Source organism: Apis florea, unplaced genomic scaffold, assembly GCF_048593485.1.
Source record: "Apis florea isolate Af1SG1 unplaced genomic scaffold, ASM4859348v1 contig_1789_pilon, whole genome shotgun sequence".
NCBI classification, from domain to species: Eukaryota; Metazoa; Arthropoda; class Insecta; order Hymenoptera; family Apidae; genus Apis; species Apis florea.
In genome coordinates, this window is record NW_028256481.1 from 3,059,265 (window position 1) to 3,078,024 (window position 18,760).

The window sequence follows — 18,760 nt, forward strand, 5'->3', positions numbered from 1 at the left end:
ATATATGGAAAATAAATAGAATAATTATGAAATTGATTTAAGCGATCTTAAAATTGAAATAAATTTTAAATGTTTTTTTAAAATTTAACTATAAAATTATCATAAAATTATCATAATAAGAAATATGTGGAGTTTTATTTTTGCTTATGAAACTTAAATTCTTATTATTTTCCTAAATCAATGTTTTTTATTAAAGATAAATTAAAAAATGAATATCACGAATAATATTTTCTTTTGTTTAAAAGGTTTTGTTATGAGTGTTTTTTAATGTTAACACATTTTTAATAATCATCATTCATTCAAAATGGAATTTAAGTTATAATTTCATTTATCATTATTTTCATTATTATAGTAAATTTTTATGATTAATTTATTAATTTTAAATATCTATTTTAAAATATTAATACAAAATTAATCTAAAAATATTTAAATAATTTTAAAATAATAAATAATTAATAAATAAATTATTATAAAGTAAAACAACTATTATTATGAAGTTATTTGAACAGTTATGGATTAATTAGATAGTTCTTAAAAATGTAATTATATATTTTTTTTAAATAAACATTTTTAAATTCTTTTTATCTATTATCTATTATTTATTTGTATATATATCTAATTTATCATTTATGTCACTTCTAAAACAAATTTATTATCATTTAGCAAAAGAATTTTAAAATTATTGAATTAAATTAACGTGTTTCATAGCAGATTTTAACTAAACTTTTCAATTTTTTCTCAAAATAAATAGATGAATAAAATATATTGTGATATTTTTATAAAAATACATTCTTTCAAATTAATTAAAATATTTTTTTTTTTTGCGAAACATATAAATATATAATATTAATATTAATATAAATATATGTAATTAGATCATTGCAAAACTTAAATACAAATGATTATTTGTATGATTATTAGATGTCAACAGAAAAATTGTTTTTTTTATCAACAAAGCATAATTAATGCAAAAAATCATAAAAATATATCAAAAATAATGATTTTGTTTTATTTCTTATTTTTTGTCAGTAAGATTTTATTTTCACATTATCCTGTTTTCGTCATTCGATTCATAATTAAATATCAATCAATCAATCATCAACCAATTGATATAATATCGTTTTCCATCATCGTTATGGCGTCAGAGCTATCTCTATTTCTATTTCGCTTCATCTAATGCAAACTTAAATTATTTATAATTAGATTTTAGATGTTTGTGCAAAAAATTATTTTAATAAATAAAGCAATAAAAAATTTGTTTGTAATAAAGAAATGACAAAAATATATTATTTTATGTTTTAATAATATATTATGTTTTATATATTCTTTGAATATTTTTCATAATATTTTTCACACATAATTGTATATTTTTCATGTACATTTATTATTTTTTATTTTTTTAATTATTATGTTTCTTGCATACTTATCGTGCATAAATATTTAGAGTTAATTTAATAATATATATATATATATTTATATAATTTAATAATATATATATTATTTAATAAACAAGCATCATTTATATATATTTCTAAACTTTTGTGTTTTTATATGTATTTTGGCTTTTAAAATCGAAATCTCTACAATGATTTTTCTGATCTCTATATGAATATATTAACATTTCAAATACTTAATAATATTTGTTGTTAGAAATTGGAATGAATATTTTTTCGAGTGAAATTGAATTTTAAAAGCATTGATGAAAATAAGTTTATTTGTGAATATATAGAAATTATAAATATATATTTGACAAAATAATGGGAAATTGTTGATTTAGATTTTTATATTGATGAGAGAATATTGTTAATGAAGATACAAATTCACTTTCAAATATGTGAAAATTTAATGGAATTTATTGAAATTGAAAGTAAAAGGTGGAATTTAAATCATTGCAACGAATTAGAATTTTCATTTATTTTTTACAAATACATATACAAGAATATTACAGAAACATTATTAAAACAATATTTATTGGATGGAATTACGATTTGTGGATTTGAATTTTTATTACACAACGGAGTTGTGAAATTAAAGATATTTTGTTCAAATATGAAAAAATTATAAAACTGTAAAAAAAATGTAAAACAATTTTTTTTTGTATTTTTATCATTTTTTATTTTATTTCGATAAACAGAAATAAAATTATAATATCTTGCTAAAATAAAACATAATTTTCCAAATATAAATAAAGAGGAAAGTAATTATATTATAAAATATTAGTAATTTCATTATAAAATATTATCCTTTAAAATATCGATGACATCAAAATTTATATGAATTTATCACGAATAGAGATTTTTTAGTAGATTCGAAATTAGTAATAGTTTATTAAAACTTAAAATTTAATATTATATTTTGTAATTTCAAAATTATTCCAAAATTAATATGCAAATGAATACATTATATATTTACTTCAAAATTTTTATATATTTTAATTGCAACAATTAAGTATTTGCTCAAAAACTTTTCAAAAACTCTTCTACAAATTGAATCGAAAATATCAAAATTATGGATCCATAAATATCATTGGATAAAAAGTCATTTATCTTTATTATTTAAAATATTACAAAATAAAATATTAAATATAAAATGTTAGTAATTTTTTTAGATATTTTGATATTCCAATACTATTTTTCTTAAATATGCTTCATTTGTTTTACTTATACTTTTCTCTGCTTTTTTCATAATTGATCAGTTTAATAAATAAGTTTTATTATAAACAAATAGTAACACAGTGTTTACATTGTACAAAGTAATTAATTCTCAACTAATATGATGGATATGTGTCACATAAATAATATAAAATAATAAGTCAAAAAGATTTAAACTTTTATTTTTTTTTATCATGTTAGAAATAAAAATAATGAACTATAAATAAAGAATCATAATGTTTTTTTATAATTAGCTAAAAACAAAATATTGATATCATAATTTAATAAAAAACAATTATTATTATAAAATAAAATCAATTATTAAACAAAATCAATTACTTGTATGAAAAATACGAAACATATAGAGAATTCTACCAATAATATAATTTATAGTCAATATGTACATATATTCTATACAATTAAGAATTAAAGAAATAAAGTTTTACAACTTATTTTACTCTAAAGTCATACTGATCTATATTATGTATACAAATATGTATATATTTATACTATTTCAAGACTATTACTTCTTAAAACTTAAACTTCTCTTCGGAAAAGATAAAAAATTTTAAATCTCTTATATAACAAAATTATATAACGAAACATAATAAAATTCTATACAATTCTCTTCTCTCTTCTTTTTTTTCGATTATTCACTTTCTTAAGTCGAGAAAACAAAATATCACTCGTACAATCTCTTCTACATCTTCTTCGACATAAATTTCTGATAAACTTTCCGAGAGTTCTTCCAAGTCCAAGAAACATATTATATTTACCGTTCTCTAAACAAGATTTAGAGTTTCCCTGCAAGAACAAGCATTCTATAAAATCTAAAGGAAGATATCCCAATGTTCGCACGTTTGGTAAATGTACGAGCCGCGTAGATCTTTGAATCGCGCGAGTCAGAAGCCACTTATTCTCCAAAAGTTTCGCCTGATATGGTAGACCGGCTTTCTAATCTCTAAACGCGAATCTGTAAGTATGCTGAATTATTTCAACGTATGCTTGATTTAAAAGAAACAGTCTGCGAAGTTTAGATTATAAGGATATAAATGAAACCTGAGGTGAATTTACGCGAATTCGTTTATTCTTCGCTCGTTAATTTATTATTTCAAAGCCAGTACCGTTTGGATTTAATCGTTAAATATTCAAAGAAAGAAATATGATGAGAAATCGGATCAAGAACGATTAAATGTTAAGAGAGGAGAAACATCGAGGATAAAAGAATGTCTCATTTGGATGATTACTGTATCATTTTACTTCATCAGATGGTTTTATGCATAGAATTCAATTTTTTTTCTCAAAATGATTATGATCTATGATGTATCTATGATGTATCTATGTATATCTTTGTTAGTATTTATTTATAAAAGAATATTCATCGATTTTGATAACTTTGAAATATGTTGTCAAGTTTATCATTTTGAACAACTTTTCTCTATACACGTTATTGCTATTCAACCTTAGTTTAAATATTAGTTTAATATAAATAATAAAAGAAAAAAATTAATGGATTATAAATTATATTTATTATAATATATAATTATATATTAATTAATCAATTAATTTTTGATTAAAAACTATCGTAATTATTTCATTCATTTAGAAATTCATTTATTATATAAATGATAATTTTAAACAATTTTCAATATCATTTTTAAATCATTTTCAAAATCATTTTTAATATTATATATTTGTCATTCTCACGTTGCTGAAAAATTATTATTCGAAAAGAATATATGTAAATATTCAAATACGAGCAATAACATATGTTAAGATATTTAACAAAGAATATAGGGTGACATTGCTTGGTGACGTTTTTGAGAGAAAGATTTAAAGAATTCTTGGAATTAGAAATTTATTTAAATATTTTTCAAAAATTTCAATTTTATGACTGGAATGTGATTTTGGACTTGAGATAACATTTTCCTCAATCTCAATGTAATCAGCATCATTCTATACTAAAGAAGATTTATTCACAAATACTCGCGGATTAGTTTTCTCGGAACAGCGAATTCTATGGATAAGCATAGTCCTCCCTAGTCTAATTCTAAGAATTTTCCTTAAGTTGGGAATGTCGTACAACCAGAGGCTGGTCTGCGGTGTCATTGACCGCTGATGTGCTTTATCGAGGATTCGCGAATCTCGAGATGAATATGGAGGGGATCTCAGAGAACACGAATAAAATTCGAGAAAAAATTAGAACACATTAAACTATTGAATTATTAGAACACCTTGCAATATTGAATTATATAAACATATTGAATTATTGAATTATATAAACACGTTGAATAATTGAATTATTAGAATTATTCAAATTATTAGAACGCTTTTAACTATTAGAATTATTATTAACTATTGAATTATTATTAACTAATGAAAAACTATATTAAAATGTTTTTGAACTCTTGAACTTTGTAACTTTAAGCTAACAGAACTCTTAGAACCAAATGAATTCACAATTACTCAAATGTAAATTTTATTGGCATATGAACGTTGCTCTTGATCGTTTAAATCAGAATTTTTTTAACGACAGAACTTTGTAATAAATCAATTTTATTATTATGTACTATAACTACAAATCGGTTGCTAACATCGTATTTATCATAAAATAAGAAATATATCGGATATATATACATATGTATTAGAATGTGATATATACTTTCAATTATAAATCTAAGTTTATCAAAAGTTTTCTTGTAAACATCTAGGAATTTATAGCCGAACAGCAAACATGTATAAAAAAAAAGATCATTGAATTTGGTGAAGATAATTAGCCTTCTATTAATTATCATTTTAATTATAAATAAATAACATATTTTGTAATATATATTGTATAATATATGTTATTTATTAGATTTATAATTAATATATAATTTATATTATATATTAATTTTATAATTTTACATATAATTACATACAATTATATTCATAATTTTGTATAATATACGTTTGTAAATAAATATTTTTTATTTAAATATTAATTAAATTTACAAAACGTTGGTTATTTTAAAAAATATGGACTATCACATTTTTTAATATAATTTAATTGATTTATGATACTTTTACATATTAGAAATTAATGCATTATATAAAAATATCATGTATGCATCATGAAGATTTTCTATGGCGATTGAAACGTATGATCGCATCAAATTTTTTGAAAAAGCATTAGAAATGAAAATGAATTTTCTATACATTTGAATTTCCTTTTACATGTGTTCAATATATTATTTATTGTCGTTAATATGCACAACCACTTTCGTTCCATTTTTTAATCGTTTTCTAATAGTTTTCATATTTATAAAAAATCAATATTCGCCATTAATAAGCCTCTATTCTAATTTTTTATGTGATTTCAAATATAATAATTATTATTCTCTGTTTCTATACAGATAAAGACAGAAATTTTAATAAAATTATTTTTTTTCCTTATTTTGTTTTTTTTTTTTTGAATTAATAAGAAGAATATTTTATATCTATTCATATTTATATTTTATATTTATCTCATATTTAATTTCTTGATCGAAAAGTTCCAACTTTACTGACATTACGCGTTATATATTAATTTTGATATAACATGAAAAATATTAAAATAGTAAAGAAGAATATTTCTAAAGTATAAAAATATTCATATGAATAACTGTTCGTTATGCGAAATGATAAAAAAACAGATTAAAAATTTAATGACAGTATTAATTAAGAGCAAAAATTAAAAATATTTAACTAAATTTTACAATCAATACATTCAATATAAAATTAATTTTTGTTATTTATAATATATTAATACATACATTAAATGAAAACAATAATTTACAAGAGATTGAGGAGATTGAAATTAAGGATAAAAGGCGAAAGTAACATAATAAATAATTCAAAATCTAACTTTAGCTTTCATTCAATTTTCAATATTAGATATGCAAAATATCCAAGATAATAGATAATTGAAATACATACATATCATGAAATACATATAATATTCTTTACAATATAGAAATGCAAAAAATATAAAAAACTAATATGATTCTTCGACATATTCATGTAATTTCATATACAAAAGAATTCTGATTAGTAGACATAAAATTGTCATAATTGAATACACGACAAACAAAAGCCATTAATCTATCATATATTCAAAATCTTAGAAGAAAAACATTTTTAAAAAATTTAATTCTTCTATAATTCAATTTTATGTTTTCAATATTAACTTATAATTAAATTAATTATGTATCAAATACAATATCAGTATAACTATCAATTTCACTATTTTTTATTATCATTACCATTTCCCTATTTCCAACTATTTCATTTCCAATTACTATAAGTATAAAAGCTTATTACAAATAAATAAATAACTTATAAAATAATATTATAAGCAATATTAAAGATCTCAAATAGTCTGCTATTTCAAAGACATTTACAAATATATATATCGTATCATAACAATACGTGCTAAGTACTAACCGTGTCCGACGTAGCTTGACTTTGGTGATCGAACGAGAACCAGTAGTTCCTACGTGGTATGGTCGTTGGATCGAGAAGCATTAGTTCTTTTCTTTAAATGCGTGCTATAAATATGATTTGAATACGATAAAATTAGAAATTTGTAAAGTTAAAAAAATATGTGCAAATTGATATTGATGTCCACACATACGGATAAAATACGTCCTAAGATAAAAAAAAAAAAACCAACAACACACGGTGTTCCCAAGCGGTCACCCATCCAAGTACTAACCGTGCCCGACGTAGCTTGACTTTGGTGATCGAACGAGAACCAGTAGTTCCTACGTGGTATGGTCGTTGGCTCGAGAAGCATTAGTTCTTTTCTTTAAATGCGTGTTATAAATATGATTTGAATACGATAAAATTAGAAATTTGTAAAGTTAAAAAAATATGTGCAAATTGATATTCATGTCCACACATACGGACAAAATACGTCCTAAGATAAAAAAAAAAAACCAACAACACACGGTGTTCCCAAGCGGTCACCCATCCAAGTACTAACCGTGCCCGACGTAGCTTGACTTTGGTGATCGAACGAGAACCAGTAGTTCCTACGTGGTATGGTCGTTGGCTCGAGAAGCATTAGTTCTTTTCTTTAAATGCGTGTTATAAATATGATTTGAATACGATAAAATTAGAAATTTGTAAAGTTAAAAAAATATGTGCAAATTGATATTCATGTCCACACATACGGACAAAATACGTCCTAAGATAAAAAAAAAAAAACCAACAACACACGGTGTTCCCAAGCGGTCACCCATCCAAGTACTAACCGTGCCCGACGTAGCTTGACTTTGGTGATCGAACGAGAACCAGTAGTTCCTACGTGGTATGGTCGTTGGCTCGAGAAGCATTAGTTCTTTTCTTTAAATGCGTGTTATAAATATGATTTGAATACGATAAAATTAGAAATTTGTAAAGTTAAAAAAATATGTGCAAATTGATATTGATGTCCACACATACGGATAAAATACGTCCTAAGATAAAAAAAAAAAACCAACAACACACGGTGTTCCCAAGCGGTCACCCATCCAAGTACTAACCGTGCCCGACGTAGCTTGACTTTGGTGATCGAACGAGAACCAGTAGTTCCTACGTGGTATGGTCGTTGGCTCGAGAAGCATTAGTTCTTTTTTTTAAATGCGTGTTATAAATATGATTTGAATACGATAAAATTAGAAATTTGTAAAGTTAAAAAAATATGTGCAAATTGATATTCATGTCCACACATACGGACAAAATACGTCCTAAGATAAAAAAAAAAAACCAACAACACACGGTGTTCCCAAGCGGTCACCCATCCAAGTACTAACCGTGCCCGACGTAGCTTGACTTTGGTGATCGAACGAGAACCAGTAGTTCCTACGTGGTATGGTCGTTGGCTCGAGAAGCATTAGTTCTTTTCTTTAAATGCGTGTTATAAATATGATTTGAATACGATAAAATTAGAAATTTGTAAAGTTAAAAAAATATGTGCAAATTGATATTGATGTCCACACATACGGATAAAATACGTCCTAAGATAAAAAAAAAAAACCAACAACACACGGTGTTCCCAAGCGGTCACCCATCCAAGTACTAACCGTGCCCGACGTAGCTTGACTTTGGTGATCGAACGAGAACCAGTAGTTCCTACGTGGTATGGTCGTTGGCTCGAGAAGCATTAGTTCTTTTCTTTAAATGCGTGTTATAAATATGATTTGAATACGATAAAATTAGAAATTTGTAAAGTTAAAAAAATATGTGCAAATTGATATTGATGTCCACACATACGGACAAAATACGTCCTAAGATAAAAAAAAAAAACCAACAACACACGGTGTTCCCAAGCGGTCACCCATCCAAGTACTAACCGTGCCCGACGTAGCTTGACTTTGGTGATCGAACGAGAACCAGTAGTTCCTACGTGGTATGGTCGTTGGCTCGAGAAGCATTAGTTCTTTTCTTTAAATGCGTGTTATAAATATGATTTGAATACGATAAAATTAGAAATTTGTAAAGTTAAAAAAATATGTGCAAATTGATATTGATGTCCACACATACGGATAAAATACGTCCTAAGATAAAAAAAAAAAACCAACAACACACGGTGTTCCCAAGCGGTCACCCATCCAAGTACTAACCGTGCCCGACGTAGCTTGACTTTGGTGATCGAACGAGAACCAGTAGTTCCTACGTGGTATGGTCGTTGGCTCGAGAAGCATTAGTTCTTTTCTTTAAATGCGTGTTATAAATATGATTTGAATACGATAAAATTAGAAATTTGTAAAGTTAAAAAAATATGTGCAAATTGATATTCATGTCCACACATACGGACAAAATACGTCCTAAGATAAAAAAAAAAAAACCAACAACACACGGTGTTCCCAAGCGGTCACCCATCCAAGTACTAACCGTGCCCGACGTAGCTTGACTTTGGTGATCGAACGAGAACCAGTAGTTCCTACGTGGTATGGTCGTTGGCTCGAGAAGCATTAGTTCTTTTCTTTAAATGCGTGTTATAAATATGATTTGAATACGATAAAATTAGAAATTTGTAAAGTTAAAAAAATATGTGCAAATTGATATTGATGTCCACACATACGGATAAAATACGTCCTAAGATAAAAAAAAAAAAACCAACAACACACGGTGTTCCCAAGCGGTCACCCATCCAAGTACTAACCGTGCCCGACGTAGCTTGACTTTGGTGATCGAACGAGAACCAGTAGTTCCTACGTGGTATGGTCGTTGGCTCGAGAAGCATTAGTTCTTTTTTTTAAATGCGTGTTATAAATATGATTTGAATACGATAAAATTAGAAATTTGTAAAGTTAAAAAAATATGTGCAAATTGATATTCATGTCCACACATACGGACAAAATACGTCCTAAGATAAAAAAAAAAAACCAACAACACACGGTGTTCCCAAGCGGTCACCCATCCAAGTACTAACCGTGCCCGACGTAGCTTGACTTTGGTGATCGAACGAGAACCAGTAGTTCCTACGTGGTATGGTCGTTGGCTCGAGAAGCATTAGTTCTTTTCTTTAAATGCGTGTTATAAATATGATTTGAATACGATAAAATTAGAAATTTGGAAAGTTAAAAAAATATGTGCAAATTGATATTGATGTCCACACATACGGATAAAATACGTCCTAAGATAAAAAAAAAAAACCAACAACACACGGTGTTCCCAAGCGGTCACCCATCCAAGTACTAACCGTGCCCGACGTAGCTTGACTTTGGTGATCGAACGAGAACCAGTAGTTCCTACGTGGTATGGTCGTTGGCTCGAGAAGCATTAGTTCTTTTCTTTAAATGCGTGTTATAAATATGATTTGAATACGATAAAATTAGAAATTTGTAAAGTTAAAAAAATATGTGCAAATTGATATTGATGTCCACACATACGGACAAAATACGTCCTAAGATAAAAAAAAAAAACCAACAACACACGGTGTTCCCAAGCGGTCACCCATCCAAGTACTAACCGTGCCCGACGTAGCTTGACTTTGGTGATCGAACGAGAACCAGTAGTTCCTACGTGGTATGGTCGTTGGCTCGAGAAGCATTAGTTCTTTTCTTTAAATGCGTGTTATAAATATGATTTGAATACGATAAAATTAGAAATTTGTAAAGTTAAAAAAATATGTGCAAATTGATATTGATGTCCACACATACGGACAAAATACGTCCTAAGATAAAAAAAAAAAACCAACAACACACGGTGTTCCCAAGCGGTCACCCATCCAAGTACTAACCGTGCCCGACGTAGCTTGACTTTGGTGATCGAACGAGAACCAGTAGTTCCTACGTGGTATGGTCGTTGGCTCGAGAAGCATTAGTTCTTTTCTTTAAATGCGTGTTATAAATATGATTTGAATACGATAAAATTAGAAATTTGTAAAGTTAAAAAAATATGTGCAAATTGATATTGATGTCCACACATACGGACAAAATACGTCCTAAGATAAAAAAAAAAAAACCAACAACACACGGTGTTCCCAAGCGGTCACCCATCCAAGTACTAACCGTGCCCGACGTAGCTTGACTTTGGTGATCGAACGAGAACCAGTAGTTCCTACGTGGTATGGTCGTTGGCTCGAGAAGCATTAGTTCTTTTCTTTAAATGCGTGTTATAAATATGATTTGAATACGATAAAATTAGAAATTTGTAAAGTTAAAAAAATATGTGCAAATTGATATTGATGTCCACACATACGGATAAAATACGTCCTAAGATAAAAAAAAAAAACCAACAACACACGGTGTTCCCAAGCGGTCACCCATCCAAGTACTAACCGTGCCCGACGTAGCTTGACTTTGGTGATCGAACGAGAACCAGTAGTTCCTACGTGGTATGGTCGTTGGCTCGAGAAGCATTAGTTCTTTTCTTTAAATGCGTGTTATAAATATGATTTGAATACGATAAAATTAGAAATTTGTAAAGTTAAAAAAATATGTGCAAATTGATATTCATGTCCACACATACGGACAAAATACGTCCTAAGATAAAAAAAAAAAAACCAACAACACACGGTGTTCCCAAGCGGTCACCCATCCAAGTACTAACCGTGCCCGACGTAGCTTGACTTTGGTGATCGAACGAGAACCAGTAGTTCCTACGTGGTATGGTCGTTGGCTCGAGAAGCAATAGTTCTTTTCTTAAAATACCCGTTATAGATATGACTTGAAAACGATAATGGATATATTTATGAACAATCATTTAAATTCGTATTGATTAAAATAGTATAATAAATGATATTATCTTATTATGTTTTTTAATGAAGCCCATAAAATTCAATGTGTTTAAATTATAATAAGATATCGATTACCGTTTTAAATGAGGAATAGTCATTTCATATAAATCTATTGGTTAATCGAGATGTAGTAGATAACGAGAAATATGTTTTTTCATTTATATTAAATTTTTTAATCAATTTTAATATTTTTAGTATGTAGTTACAATTCTATGAATTTAGTATTTTAATAATTCTATTTATTTAATATTTTTTATCTAATATAAATAATTTTTAATTAATATCCAAAAGTTGAGGGAAGAAATCTTACAAATATAATTATTCATAGATACAAAAGTTTAGAGAACGAGTATATAAAATTGTATATTTAATTGTACGAATACATTTGGGAGTTTCTATAGTTTGGCAATTGTCTTTTGTTAATATTGTATTGAAATAATCAATCGAAATGAATTTTGAATGTTCATTCTGTACTAACTACATTTTTTAATTAAAAATAATTTCCGATTGCAATTTTTTGTTTTTATGCTTAAATATATCTTTTAATAAATAGAAGACGGATAATCGAAATCTTGAGTAATCGCGCATCAATTAATGGAAATTTCCCTGTATTAAAATTTTTTTATAGGATCATTTCTTATATAAATAAGTATTTTTTTTATTCTAATTTTTAATTTGATCTGTTTAAACAATAATACTTATCATTATTTAATAATTTCATTAGTAAAAGTTAATAATTTAAGCCCAAAAATTTGATTAAGAATTATTATAATATTTATACTTGTAATATTATAACTAATTGAGAATTTTTTAAAAAATATTATTGTCTTCTTGACTTGTGTTATTAAATAAAAAATTGATGTAAGTAGCCTTAGTGTAAGGAATATATTAAGTACAAATAGCCAGAAAAAAATGATAAAATCTATGCAAAATGATTTATTATAATTATAATATATCAAATATTTATCATAATTATAATGTATTTATAAAATAATTCTTAATTTAGTCAAAATTTTATTTAATTTTCAATTACTATTACTATTTCAATTATTTTTTTGTATAAATAAAATTATATTTACTTAAATTTATTTTGTATATCTGTATTATAATTATATAAAAAAAATTTAGAATTAGTAAAATAATGAATTATTATGATTGAATATGATCTATATAGCAAACATGGATATTTGTATGTAAGAAGCTATTTGCTTAGTATCTACATTATTTTGAATAGAAATGTTAAAAAATAAATACTCTGCATACATTTTTTTCATTTTGAAATTTAAAATCAATGAAACGTTACGTAGTAACGCGATTTATTATGAATTTTTTATTACGATATTATTTACGACTTTTTTATAGTTAGACAGATACTTTTTATAGATAGAACAATAATTTGATGAATTTTTTTCGTTATGTTTTATTATTAATTATTTAATAACTCGCAGAAGGACATTTATATAACTTGTTTCAGAAATTATATTATAATTAGCCTGCAATAATTCTACATATAAATGTCAAAAAAAAGAAATAACTTTTTAAGGCTTTATTTTCGAAAAAAATGAATTTAAAAATCTATCAGATATTTGTTCATTAAATTGAATGTTTCGAAACTATTCGTATCTTTAATATTAAATATAAACAATATATTATAGACAAAAATATAAAAGATTGTGGAAAAACATAAGAGTATTTCTCTTACGGCACTTATAAAATTATATAAATTATTTGACAGAATTTTTATTTAAGAAAAATTACGATTTTTATGAACATATAGATTGTTTTTATTTAAAATAATGAATATTTTTGTATTCATTAAATTATTCAAATATTGATTAAAATCCTCATTTCGCATACTTGTCGATTATTTTTGCCATATATTTTATTTAATCTTCTATTCATTGATATATGTAAAATTTTCTTATTATTAATTTTTTAATAAAAAATGAACGACAGCTAAAATCTGTAAATTATTTAATCATATTACAATATCATATTACAATATAAAATTATACATATAAGTTGTATATTAATATATATAATAATAACTAATAATAAATACTAAATAATAATAATAATAATAATAAAACTAATAAATACATATACATATAATACATAATATATATATATATATATATATATATATATATATATATTATATGTAACAATATATATATATAAAGAAAAGGAATTTCATATATATATATATATATATATATATATATATATATATATATAAAAGAAATTTCATAATATACAAAAATAATAGATTTAATTTTATTTTTTATAAATCGAGCTCTATATTTTCATGATTATTTTTTTTTATGAATTATTTATCTTTTTGAACATTTTTAAAAGAAAATGAATAATATAGATCATAAATAACGTATTAATTTTTTAAATTTCATTTTAGTGTATTTTTGATACATTCTCAAAATTGAACTTATTTCAAAAAAATTTTAAGCATAATTTTATTCTTCTAACTGATATTAAATGTTTAATTTAAATAAAATTTAAATTTTTAATTATTAATTTTAGATATTTATTGACAATATATTAATATTTGAAATGTTAATGGCATTGTATAATTCTGTTCATGAACTAAATTTTTTATATATAATATTTTTTATAATGAATTTTATATATAACTTTGAAATGTTCGAATTCCATGATATTTATTTTTAAATAAATTTCTTATTATTATTGGTGTATTTTTTAAATTTAATAAAACTGCATATAATAAATTTAGTGATTAACATAAAATATTATCAAGATCATTCTAACAAATCGTAACATGTTTAATAATGTAAAAATAAGCAGAAAAAAAAAATTTCATTCCTTGAATCATCCATTTAATATATTTAATGCGGGACTAATATAAAAATCGAAATTTTTTGTAGTAAATATTAATTTTTTGAAAAGAAATTATGAAACAATGGAAAATTTAACGAAATTCAAAATGGTTATGCATACTAGTAGGAACATTTATACTGAATGTATACAAAAGAAAAGTTGAATATTTGAAAAAATTTTTCTTCACACAAAATTTTTCTTGAAAAGTTGTATAAGTGGTATAACCATAATCACATAAAATCTTCATAATATATATATATGTTACATATACATATATATGTTATATATGTTATATATATATATACATTCATAATATATACATATATTATATGTAATATTTTTTATATTACCTAAATACCTGACAAATTTTTAAATTTATTTTTTCAAACACGAAATATTAAATGAAAAAAAATTTACTTCGATTTTTTTTTTGCATATTATATCACAAATATTCTACATACCTATATTTATATAGAATCATTACTTTATATCACGATTTTTGACACATTTTATAATAAATAATGTTTTTGTACGATTAAAATTTTAATGAAGAAATTGTAAAAAAATTATATTTGAAAAAAAAAATTTTTATATCAATAGTATTAATATACACGAATGCAAAATTATATATTTGTTTTTATCGCTATTTAATTCAAGTGCAAAATAATTACAAGATAAATATGAACTACTTCTTTGTTTCAATCTCTTTATTATAATTACCTGACTGGGTATTATTTCTGTTTCTCTTTTGCGGTCGATTGTTTGAAATTTCTCTTGAAACATAGAATCAGAGAAGAAGAAGAAAAAGAGAGGAAAAAGAATTCAAGCACAAACTACAGGAATATCCGCTACGGTTAATCTTTCCAACAGGCTTTCAGATAAACTAGGTAAAGGTGAAAGGAACTGGAGCAAAACTGGGATCTTAAGATAATTTCATAACTTTGATATTAATCAAGTGAAAAGGAAATTGAGATTGGAAATTGTTTATTTAAAGAATCCTTTTTCTAAATAATTTTATATATCTGTAATCTTTTAATATTTTAATTGTTTAAAAAAGAAAATGGAAAGAAAAAGAAGAATGAAAGAAAAAAAAGAGGTTGAATATAATGAAAAAAAAAAGAGAAAAAATAGATAATAGGAAAGAGATAGAAAAAGTGAATAGAGAATAGAGAATGGAAAATAGATGTTAATAATGATATGTTAATAATGAATAAAGAGAGTTATTTAGTAGTTTAACTTAATAGTCTGTTTGTCATTTAACTTTATCATATGCAATTTATAATTATTAAATTATTTTTTTTTATTAAAAAAAAAACAATATAGTATATTACAAAAGTCAATTATATAGTCTATTTATATTTATTTATTTTTATATTTATATTTATTAAGTTGAAAGATATTAAGAAATTCTATGTTTTTGTTATTTTCGTATTTAATTACATTTAAGATAGATATGAATTATACGGATTAAATAAACAATTCACGAATGTTCTCTATAAACAAAACATGTATATTTTTGTTAACAATATTATTTATTAATAATCTGATTCAATAATATGTTTGTTATTTCTATCTTCTTCATTACATTTCTTATTATATTATATACTTCTTATTATATTTTGGTTCTAATTTTATTAATATGGTAGTAATATTTTGTTCTATCTTATCCTGATCATTCTCCTTCATTTAAGAAAGAGCAATCTGGAATGGCGTTTGGATTAAATATATATTAATTATATATTATAAATATTATAAATATTAATATATATTAAATATATTAAATATATATATATTAGATATATAATTTTATGATGGGTCATCTCTCTCGTAAAAAATCGAGCTATCTAACCTAAATGTCAAAAAATCATGACTCACTTGTTTTTTCAATAATCATAAGATAATATTTCATTAAAACATAAATACAATCTCTGAACATTATATAATGCATTGTATTTGAAAAAATTATTATTTTTTGATATCAATAAATTATAGTTATTTAAAAGATATATAAAAGGTTTTCGAAAATATTTTCGAATATACAATTTTTATATTATATATAATTTAATTTTTTGAAAAACAAACAAAAAATAATAATTGATATATTTTATATAAATATGAATATAAAATATGCAATCAAAATAATTGAAAATTGGAAAATTTTTTAGTTTTTCATCTCATTTTACTTCTTTGTCAAACTTATCTTATATATAAAGGTATGGAAAAGTAAAATCCATTGTAATCCATTTATTAAAAAAGCAAAACATATCTAAAGCTTATTTTTTAAATTTTCGATTCTAATAAAAGCACATAAAATTCCATATGTTTTTAACTTCGAGACGAAAGAAAGAAAACTATAAACGAGTAACAATAAATATTTAAATTCGTAAAACAACATATCGAAAGTGAATCGGATAAAGTAGATATTGATTTAAAAAAAAGCGATCATTAGAAAAAAGAATCGTTCGTTCATTTAATAGCCAAAAAAAAAGAAAAGATAATATAAAAGATCTAGAAATCTTCTATAATTCGAACATCGCATCACGGATAAGGAAGAATAATGGAAGATGGGTAATAAATCTGTAGTCGGTACGAAACTTTGTAGAAAATTTCAAGTATTTATTGTGCACATAGATAGCATGAGAGATAGCATGAGAGATAATAAACATTTCCATTCGTTTCCATTTATATTAAATCAAAAGCGATGTTGTATTTTTCATGATGTTCTAATAAATTCACTTATTCAGAACGAATTACATATTTAGGTACATATAGATATAGTCGATAGAAAAGATATAATAACATTTAATAAATTTATTTATTCCATTAGAATTTGAAATAAAATTGTAAATATACTCAATTTTTTCAAGCAAACTTTGACAATATATTCTATAAATCAAAATAAAAACGAAAAAAGTATATCATATAAAAATTATCATTGGAAATATTATTAAAAAGTTATAACAAATGAAATGTGAAATAAGCGATAAATAGGGAGTTGAAAATTATAATAATAATATAAATTAATTTCAATGAAAAATTCATATTTATAAATTAATATTTAAGAAAAGAATAACTTTTTTTCTTATCTTTTTATATTTTTGGATTAACTTTATTTATAACTTTATTTATATATATATAGTTATAACTAAAATGTTGAGATAACTTGTAGCAAATAATTCAAAATAATGTGAAATTATAAGACAGTTTTACTTTCTATCTTCTATTGAACTTATACTATTATGATTTTCAGCCTTCCTTTAATAATGCGTATTAGTATTTATAAAATATAACTAAATTAACAACATTTACATGTAATAGTCGTGAGTATATGTTACAATACTTCTACAATTTCAACTACAATTTCATTTCAAATATTCACCTTGTTTCTTAAAATAAAAAAAATCAAAATCAAAGTGAATTTTAAAGAATTTTATGATTTTTTGATTTAATTTTCTATTGCTATTTTCTGATAAAAAATGATAAATAGATATTTTAAAATTAGAATTATAGAAAAATTGTGAATTTTTGACAATTATTACATGTAAATATTGTTGATCATAGTTTGCATATTATTTATTATTTTATATTATTTATTATTTTGTTTTATTGTTATAATTTTTTAATACTTTTAATGGTATATATTTATATGATATTTTTTCTTTAGAAAAATATATTATTAAAAGAACATTGTCAAAGTTTAAAAAAAACTTGTATATTAAATTATTATTGCATAATAAAAAAAAAACAAAAAATAAGATGCATTGCAAAATAAGATGCAAATTAATGACAAAACTTAATGACAATATTTTTTTATTATTTTGAAATTATATTCGCCATATCGTAATCGCTATTTATTTTTTATTAATCGTGAAACATATAGCATCTGTTGAAAATAAGATTTAAATTTTAAGATTTAAAAAAATTCAAGTGGAAAATATGGTAATACTTCTTATATAATCCAGATCTTTTCTCTTGGGACTTTCATGTTTTAGAACCAATAAAAAAGACT

General features: G+C 23.7%; 17 non-coding genes across 17 annotated transcripts; all 17 read right to left on the reverse strand.

Annotated features, from left to right (window-relative positions):
- Window positions 1-7,337: 7,337 nt before the first annotated feature.
- On the reverse strand, window positions 7,338-7,456 carry LOC147658705 (5S ribosomal RNA). The gene has a single exon (XR_015293238.1). It is a non-coding gene; the product is annotated as a 5S ribosomal RNA (ribosomal RNA).
- A 151-nt stretch (window positions 7,457-7,607) lies between these two features.
- LOC147658706 (5S ribosomal RNA) lies at window positions 7,608-7,726 on the reverse strand. The gene has a single exon (XR_015293240.1). It is a non-coding gene; the product is annotated as a 5S ribosomal RNA (ribosomal RNA).
- Window positions 7,727-7,878: 152 nt separating this feature from the next.
- LOC147658707 (5S ribosomal RNA) lies at window positions 7,879-7,997 on the reverse strand. Its single transcript, XR_015293248.1, has one exon. It is a non-coding gene; the product is annotated as a 5S ribosomal RNA (ribosomal RNA).
- Window positions 7,998-8,148: 151 nt separating this feature from the next.
- On the reverse strand, window positions 8,149-8,267 carry LOC147658708 (5S ribosomal RNA). The gene has a single exon (XR_015293249.1). It is a non-coding gene; the product is annotated as a 5S ribosomal RNA (ribosomal RNA).
- Window positions 8,268-8,418: 151 nt separating this feature from the next.
- On the reverse strand, window positions 8,419-8,537 carry LOC147658709 (5S ribosomal RNA). The gene has a single exon (XR_015293250.1). It is a non-coding gene; the product is annotated as a 5S ribosomal RNA (ribosomal RNA).
- A 151-nt stretch (window positions 8,538-8,688) lies between these two features.
- On the reverse strand, window positions 8,689-8,807 carry LOC147658710 (5S ribosomal RNA). The gene has a single exon (XR_015293251.1). It is a non-coding gene; the product is annotated as a 5S ribosomal RNA (ribosomal RNA).
- A 151-nt stretch (window positions 8,808-8,958) lies between these two features.
- LOC147658711 (5S ribosomal RNA) lies at window positions 8,959-9,077 on the reverse strand. Its single transcript, XR_015293253.1, has one exon. It is a non-coding gene; the product is annotated as a 5S ribosomal RNA (ribosomal RNA).
- Window positions 9,078-9,228: 151 nt separating this feature from the next.
- On the reverse strand, window positions 9,229-9,347 carry LOC147658712 (5S ribosomal RNA). Its single transcript, XR_015293255.1, has one exon. It is a non-coding gene; the product is annotated as a 5S ribosomal RNA (ribosomal RNA).
- A 152-nt stretch (window positions 9,348-9,499) lies between these two features.
- LOC147658713 (5S ribosomal RNA) lies at window positions 9,500-9,618 on the reverse strand. Its single transcript, XR_015293256.1, has one exon. It is a non-coding gene; the product is annotated as a 5S ribosomal RNA (ribosomal RNA).
- Window positions 9,619-9,770: 152 nt separating this feature from the next.
- On the reverse strand, window positions 9,771-9,889 carry LOC147658714 (5S ribosomal RNA). Its single transcript, XR_015293259.1, has one exon. It is a non-coding gene; the product is annotated as a 5S ribosomal RNA (ribosomal RNA).
- Window positions 9,890-10,040: 151 nt separating this feature from the next.
- Window positions 10,041-10,159, reverse strand: LOC147658715 (5S ribosomal RNA). The gene has a single exon (XR_015293261.1). It is a non-coding gene; the product is annotated as a 5S ribosomal RNA (ribosomal RNA).
- A 151-nt stretch (window positions 10,160-10,310) lies between these two features.
- On the reverse strand, window positions 10,311-10,429 carry LOC147658716 (5S ribosomal RNA). The gene has a single exon (XR_015293262.1). It is a non-coding gene; the product is annotated as a 5S ribosomal RNA (ribosomal RNA).
- Window positions 10,430-10,580: 151 nt separating this feature from the next.
- On the reverse strand, window positions 10,581-10,699 carry LOC147658717 (5S ribosomal RNA). The gene has a single exon (XR_015293265.1). It is a non-coding gene; the product is annotated as a 5S ribosomal RNA (ribosomal RNA).
- A 151-nt stretch (window positions 10,700-10,850) lies between these two features.
- LOC147658718 (5S ribosomal RNA) lies at window positions 10,851-10,969 on the reverse strand. Its single transcript, XR_015293268.1, has one exon. It is a non-coding gene; the product is annotated as a 5S ribosomal RNA (ribosomal RNA).
- Window positions 10,970-11,121: 152 nt separating this feature from the next.
- Window positions 11,122-11,240, reverse strand: LOC147658719 (5S ribosomal RNA). Its single transcript, XR_015293269.1, has one exon. It is a non-coding gene; the product is annotated as a 5S ribosomal RNA (ribosomal RNA).
- A 151-nt stretch (window positions 11,241-11,391) lies between these two features.
- LOC147658720 (5S ribosomal RNA) lies at window positions 11,392-11,510 on the reverse strand. The gene has a single exon (XR_015293270.1). It is a non-coding gene; the product is annotated as a 5S ribosomal RNA (ribosomal RNA).
- A 152-nt stretch (window positions 11,511-11,662) lies between these two features.
- LOC147658721 (5S ribosomal RNA) lies at window positions 11,663-11,781 on the reverse strand. The gene has a single exon (XR_015293272.1). It is a non-coding gene; the product is annotated as a 5S ribosomal RNA (ribosomal RNA).
- Between the last annotated feature and the right edge of the window lie 6,979 nt (window positions 11,782-18,760).